This window comes from Typopeltis vanoorti, chromosome 1 (assembly GCF_054136105.1).
Source record: "Typopeltis vanoorti isolate ZY-2024b chromosome 1, IOZ_Tvanoo_1.0, whole genome shotgun sequence".
NCBI lineage: Eukaryota > Metazoa > Arthropoda > Arachnida > Uropygi > Thelyphonidae > Typopeltis > Typopeltis vanoorti.
This window is the reverse complement of record NC_143549.1, coordinates 129,554,730-129,562,158: the sequence shown is the minus strand read 5'-3', so window position 1 is coordinate 129,562,158 and position 7,429 is coordinate 129,554,730. Positions and strand designations below refer to the sequence as shown.

Below are 7,429 nucleotides of genomic sequence, written 5' to 3'. Positions count from 1 at the left end.
ATTCAAATGTTTTAGTACTTAAAAGTTTACATTATATACAAATTTAAATATACATATGTAAGTTAGTGTGATCTTTGGAATTGCATTTCATTGGCCAGTGCTTCATTGGAGAATATGATGATATTCCAGTTCTTATACGGGAATGAACAACTTCGAATGCGCGTCTACTTTACATTGTATGCGTTTAATACTCGTCATGTGCCATTAATGCATGCGTCATATAGCATGCCATGAATTGTTGCGTGATTATTTCAAACTATACGGCACACGGTTGAACATAGGCAGGCACACACAAATTGGTCGACGGGAGCCATAGTGCCCGCGGGCATAGGGTTGGGAACCCCTGGTCTATGGTAGCTGTAGCACGACGTGTCGAAGAACTTGTCAATGACATTGAAGGAACTTTAAAAAAACGGTCGTCCGAATTTACGTCATATTCACTTGCTTTAGATGAGAGCACAGATGTGAAGGATACAACACAACTGGCTATCTTTGTCCATGGCATTGATCAACAATTCACTGTGACAGAAGAACTGCTAGCGCTCGCACCTATGAAGGGAACGACGAAAGGCACTGATATTCCTGAAACCGCCAAAAAAACTCTCCAGGATTTCGACCTCAGCTTAACCAACCTCGAAGGAGTGGTAACTGATGGTGCCCCTGCTATGGTGGGAAAGAACGAAGAGTTTGTTGCGCTGCTACGGAAATAACTGGAACTAGAAGGAAAAGATTTCGTGCATTACCAGTTTAATCCACCAGGAGAATTTGGGCGCGAAAACTATTGGATTTGAGAATGTCATGAAAGTTATTGTGACTGTCGTCAACATTATTAGGGCAAGAGGACTGAATCATCGTCTATTCCAAGAGTGCGAAGGGCATTTCGGCGATGTGGTTTGTTATAGTGATGTGCGTTGGTTGAGTAGAGGGAAGGTTCTTAAAAGAGTCTTTGACTTAAGGAACGAAATACAGCAGTTCATGCAAACCAAATGGGAAGCCGATTGCAGAATTCAACGATCCGAAGTGGATGACACTCTTTGCCTTTGTGACTGACATCTTGTTGCATATGAATGACCTAATTACGAGGCTACAATCCAAAGATCAACTGGTGCACACTCTGTTTGATCACAAAGCTTTTGTGGATAAGCTAAAACATTGGGAGTCACAACTCGCAAAAAAGGACGTAACTCATTTTCAGCTTCTCGCTGAGTCCAACTGTTCATCTCTTGATGAATACGCTACAAAATTAGCCGTGTTGCGAAGTGAGTTCGAAGAGAGATTTAGTGATTTTGGTAACCAACAGTCTTCTTAAATTTATTTTCAATGCCATTCAGTGTCAATGCTGCCGAAATGCCAGGCTCAGTACAAATGGAGTTGCTTTAACTCCAAAACAACTCTTCTTTGAGAGAAAAATTATTCAATGTGCCCTTGCTTACATTTTACAAAGACTACATTTCTGAGGACGCATTTCCTAATCTTCGCCGGCATGCATTGTGCGCTTTGTTATGAAGCACATACTTATGTAAGCAGTTCTTCACCAGAATGAAGCATGTGAAGTCCAAGACAAGAACTCAGATTACGGACCAACAATACTCTATGCATAGCGACTTTCAACATTGATGCCAACATCCACAAGCTGGTCAAGGAAAAGCATTGTCAAGTTTCCCATTGACATTGTAAAAAATGAATGTTTTCTTCATTAAATTATCTTTTTTCACGTATTGATTGTATTTACTTATCATGAACCTGACTCCTACCTACGCTCTTAAAGCTGAGTTTGTTTATTTTTATAGGATTTTATGTAAAGTATCAAATGTACAGCGTTCCTTGTGAATCTGGAAAGCATCTTACAATTCTAAGTACCACAGTATAGCTTAGTGGCCAGCGGGCTTCATTGACATTTTTAATGCGCCCCGCACTGTCTAAAAGGTTAAAGAACCCCTGATGTAAAGTGAAGAACCCCTGATGTAAGGTGAAGAACCCCTGATGTAAAGTGAAGAACCCCTGATGTAAAGTGAAGAACGCCTGATGTAAGGTGAAGAACCCCTGATGTAAGGTAATGGGTTTCCTGTAAATGATGAAGGCATAAGATACCTTCATCATCTACAGGAAACCTATTACACACACACACACACACACACACACACACACACACACACACACACACACACACACACACACACACACACAGGTAACTACATTCATCAACAGTCAAGCGTGGTGACGGGTAACTACATTCATCAACAACATAAAAAAATAAAGAATACTAACATACTGTACCCACACCCCTTCTTCCTTTCAAATATATATATAGATTATATAATAAATCTATCTCCATTCCTATATTCGTGGCTTCTCAGAAAAGGTGGCCAAGATCTTTAAAAAATCACTTTCCTGATAATCACGATAATCAATGTAAACTCCTTCGGAAGAACTAAACGGACAATCTCGCGGGCAAGGAGTATCGTGTCATGTAACTCGTCACGTGTTTGTAACCTTTATAAATTGAAAGAATATGATGCTTCCAAGTCAGTGCAATTGTGTTCGCGTGAAATGGCTGCGAGAAGGGAACCGACGAAGTTTGAAACAGGCGTCGTGATAGGATTCCATGATGCAGGCCTATCTATTTGGTAAACTGTTGACAATTGGGCCATCCCAGATCAATAATCAATGATATTGTACTAAGATGGAAACGCAAAGATTCAACTGCAAGTGCTACTCGCACCCAGCACACTCACAGAATGTGAATCGTAGGGTGCTACGAAGGATAATATGTTCAAATCGCCATTCTTCGGCTTACATCTTGAATGCGGAATTCTGGGCATCGATAAGAACGCGATTCTTCAAAAAAAAAAACATTCCGAACCAAGGTACATAACATGGGTTTATATGGTACGACCGCAATACGCAAGTCTCATATTACCCAAACCAACACTCAGCGTCGTCTTTAGAAGCGCAAAGATCGGTGGGACGTGGAAGATTGGAGATCTGTTATGGAACGACGAATCACGAAACATCCTCTATCGAGCAAATGAACGGTGTGGGTATGGTATATGCCCTGGACGTCACTTTCCAGAGTGCGTAACCCCAACTATGAAATTCAGAGATGGTGGCGTGATAGTATGGTTCTGTTTTTCCTGATTTGGTCTCCGACCTCTGTTTGCTGTGCTATAACATCAAGTCCGAGAGGTATCTGAACATTCTGGACAATCCAATGCTTCGTGCTCTTTGTTGTTTCTACGGAACTGACCATTGTCTGTTTGAGCAAGACAATGCACCGTCTCGTAAGACTGTTGTCGTAACTGTATGGTTTGTGGAAATGAACATCACCACACTTGACTGGCATGTGTTCAACGGGACTCCACAGAGCCCTGTTGAACATCTGTGGGATGAATTAAAACGTTCTCTCCACAACAGTTCAGGACCTCATTACATGTCTACAGGAAGAATGGTCCAAAATTCTCATTGATTGCTATCGTACGCTTGAGGAAAATGTATTCCCTACAGGACTGTTGAACTCATTGCAGCAAAAGGAGGTCTTACATCTTATTAAAGTGACGTCATGGTTGTTTGTTCATTACACTATGGTGTCCGTTGATTTCTTTCCAAGCACTATATTACGATGACGGTAACTTACTGATTTGCAAAATTCAGTGAGGGCTAAACGAATTCTGCTTGCCCTCTTGGGGAATAAAATGAGTCAAAAGATTTAATTATCTTAATTCAATAATAATAAGCTACATCAAGGTAGTCTATTATTAATAAATTAGCCTTATAAATTAATATCTTAATTTACTAAAAATAATAAACTATACCTATTACCTAAATATCAATAAAAGCATGAAACGTAAAAAAATGAATTCACGCAAAGCACCTGAGATTGAGACAAGAGTTTTCTGTAAATATGAATATGGATGTAGAATCAAAAAAAAAATAAGTCACTTATATCTTAGTTTAAAATATATAAAGAATATTGAATCTTATCTTAAAATAATGAAGACAATGAAAGGGTGAATATTCTAAGATAAATTTTATATCAGGTTCATTAGGATCCATTTGAAAGATAAAGGGCGGACAATTTTCTTTGGCTCTGTAATCTGTTGCTAATATTTCGTTTACTTTTTGTGGTGCAGAATGTTTCATGATAACTGATCTATAATCTCTTAAAAATCACTGACAACTACAGTTAAGGTTGGGGTTGCAATTGCATGCTGTTTGTGATGGTGTACTGTCATCAACTGCAGCATTTTTTACATGATGGAGAAGTGTTTCTTCTTTGTCCGAAATTCTTTAGATCCTTACAACTCCATTGTGACCATTTCGAAATTTCCTCTTCTTGTCAGATGATCCATCACTTGTGTAATTGACCTGCCTCCTTGATCAGCATCAGTTGCCCAGAAAGCAGTCAGACCAGTACCATTATCAGCATCCTCCTTGACAATTACTTGTATGTTTTTTTTTAATTCAGGTTTGTTATCATTGATATCTCTAGCTCTGATGATTCTCCTCCATAATCCCTTATTTCAATAGTAATATTGAAACCAAATCTGCTGCAGATCTTCAATGTCTAAATTTTTCCATTTTTAGAGTAATTTCCATCAGAATTTGTAACCATAGTAAACTTATCGGCTCTAAATGCATTATTGATTACCTTATAACTAAGCCTTTTCAAGATCACCATCATTAACAGATACCACAAGAATTGGAGTTACTGGAACATTATCACCTTCTGTTTCATCTACATGTATATGCCATTATTATTTTTTTTTGAAATTCTGGAGACATATCGCTAATGTCTTTGACAGCTGCTGTACCAGTACCTTTCAATCCTCCCCATTCTATATCTACTTTGATAGTATACGAGGATTCCGGATTGATCTCTCTATCTAACCGGCATGCTGCTGTAGAAATAACACCTCTTTCTTCACCAATTGTAAAAATTAATTCTCCACATTCACTTTTTTTTGTTCAATGGAGTCCTTCCATCTAGCATTGGTGCCTTCGTTAGGATCATTATAATCTGTGACTGTCATTACTATTGTCATTATTATCATTCTTGCAGTACGTGTTTCTGTATCGTTGACAAGAGAAAAAAAAAAGGTTAATGTCTTTCAAGTTTACCAAAACATCAGCATAGCCGAGTAGTCCATTACCACCTTCGTCTTCAGCAAATCTGCGAAATGCCACTGAGAATAACATTTCTTCAGTAGTTATGTTGATAGCAAATTTACTGTTGTTGGATCTAACTCATCAACTCCTTGATCTATCAAAAATAAACAATATTTCGCTGTCTATCAAGATCTCTATCAGTAGTGTCACCTTTATAATTTTTTTTGATTAAGCCATCTTCATCGTCTTCGAAAATTATAGTCTCATAAGTCGACTGATAACATTTTGGTGGCAGGCCATTGAAATCCTTTACTTTTGTGATCATAGTGTGTCCCCTTATGCAGGGTATCCGATGCCACAAGAGTAATGTTATACTCTTTTCTTGATTCATGATCAAGTGAGCCTGCAACAAATATTACTCCAATTTCATTTTTGCAGCAAACACACCACATATGTTTCTCCGTGAGGTTTCATAACGCATTCTTCACGATTCATTTCCATCTTTTGCCATAACTGTATGCTGTATGTAATCATCTTCATTAACTTCAGCTTCATAGAAACCTTAATGAAAGCAGATTGAGTTATCACTCTTGTCACCAATTTCAATCTGGGTGTATGTGGTTACGGCGTTCGGATCCCCAGGTTTCATATGGGTCGATCAAAGGCAGCCATGCCATATTCCGCTCAAAATCGCATAGGTCTGCTTCTCTTCCTGATCAAATTCAACTTTCGTATAAATATCTTCGGTTTCTTGATCAATGCTGAAGTTGCTTATAACCGTGATCTTTCGATTAATTTCCATAATAAACCTCGCTATTGAAACATATTCTATCTTTGTCACTTGCCTGGATTGTGGTTACTTTTGTATTGGAGGCATTCCGTCTAACACCGCTTCTTGTTCTCTCAATGAACAGTGGGATTTCTTCCCTGACAGTTGCTTCTGCTGGAGGTCATTATTCCACTGTAACTGTTAAGTTGTATTGTGGTATTTTCTCATAATCCAGTGGGTAATTTACATATATATCAGTCCGAGTGTCTCCATTTTTTGATCTTTGACATAAATAAAATACATCTTTCTTGCTTGTTTTTTCAGTACTGTCCTTCATCAGAGTATAAAACGTTGTACGTTTATCAGGAATTCCAGATTTAGCCTTTACTGTGATGACCCTTTGTTCCACTTCAAGGTATTCTTTGACGAATATAGGTTCATAAATTTGTTGATCCATATGGGAGGATTATCAGCACGATTCAACAACATCAATAATTAATTCCACAGTAGCTCTGTGTCGAGATACTCCTTTTGTCAAGAGTTATAGCACACAAATGATACTCTTGATCAAGAGATTTCTTAAGCTAAGTTATCCAGAATCTGGATTAATTTAAAAATATTCTAAGTCACTAGCATCGTATGGGACAGTCGAGTTATAAACAATAGCACCATTATTATTAGCATCTTCATTTGATGCAGATACTCGCAAAACATTGGTCCTTTTAGGCGCTTCCTGCTTGACATTTTCTCTATGCTCTTACCTATCAAATAGTGGCGAATTGTCGTTAATATTTGTTATTTCCACTTTGAAAGAGCATGCTTCTTCTAAAGGTGGGGTGCCTCTATCTCATAAACTATCCGTCGATGAGTCTTGACTGAAGAAGGGGGTTGTAATAATAATAATAGTAATAATTTGTTAACTTTACTATGTATTTGTTACTGTAAAAGTAACGCCAGCAAACAAATCATCCATCATCTTATTCACGATCAAATACCTTATTGGTTTTCATTCCTTCAGTTACTTCAACTAGAAATTTTGTTCCTTTTTATTATGCTATTGGACAATAGAATATCATACTTATCCATTGTGACCTTTATCTTAATCTGTTGCTTAAACCTTATTCCACTCGAAGACCCCTCTTCTACTTGAGGTGCACTCTTCAAACACGGGTTTATTATCATTGACATCAGTTATGACCACCAATGCTGTACTAAGAGCTGTGATCATTCCATTTCTGCTTAATGCTTCATCAGGAGCACTCACATTCAGTTCATATTTATCTTTGTCAAGTTGAACAGGGCCGCATATTAAATTCAAAACATTTCAGACTCAGTTCCAGCCAAAAAAATAAACAATAAATAAAATAAAATAAAAATAAAAATAAAAATTGTTTCCATCTTTACCACTAGAAATTACCGTTGCTACTAAATTCTAAAAATAACACTATCCCTCGATAAGTCTTGACTCAAGGAGGGGATTGAAATAATAATAATAATTTGTTAACTTTCTTACATCTATACACTCTTTATCTTATTTATAAATGCAGTTGTAAC

The 7,429-nt window shown here is 37.5% G+C and overlaps 1 pseudogene; it reads right to left on the bottom strand.

Moving 5' to 3' along the window:
* Positions 1–3,951: 3,951 nt before the first annotated feature.
* Positions 3,952–7,193, bottom strand: LOC150110423 (neural-cadherin pseudogene; annotated as a pseudogene).
* Positions 7,194–7,429: the final 236 nt, after the last annotated feature.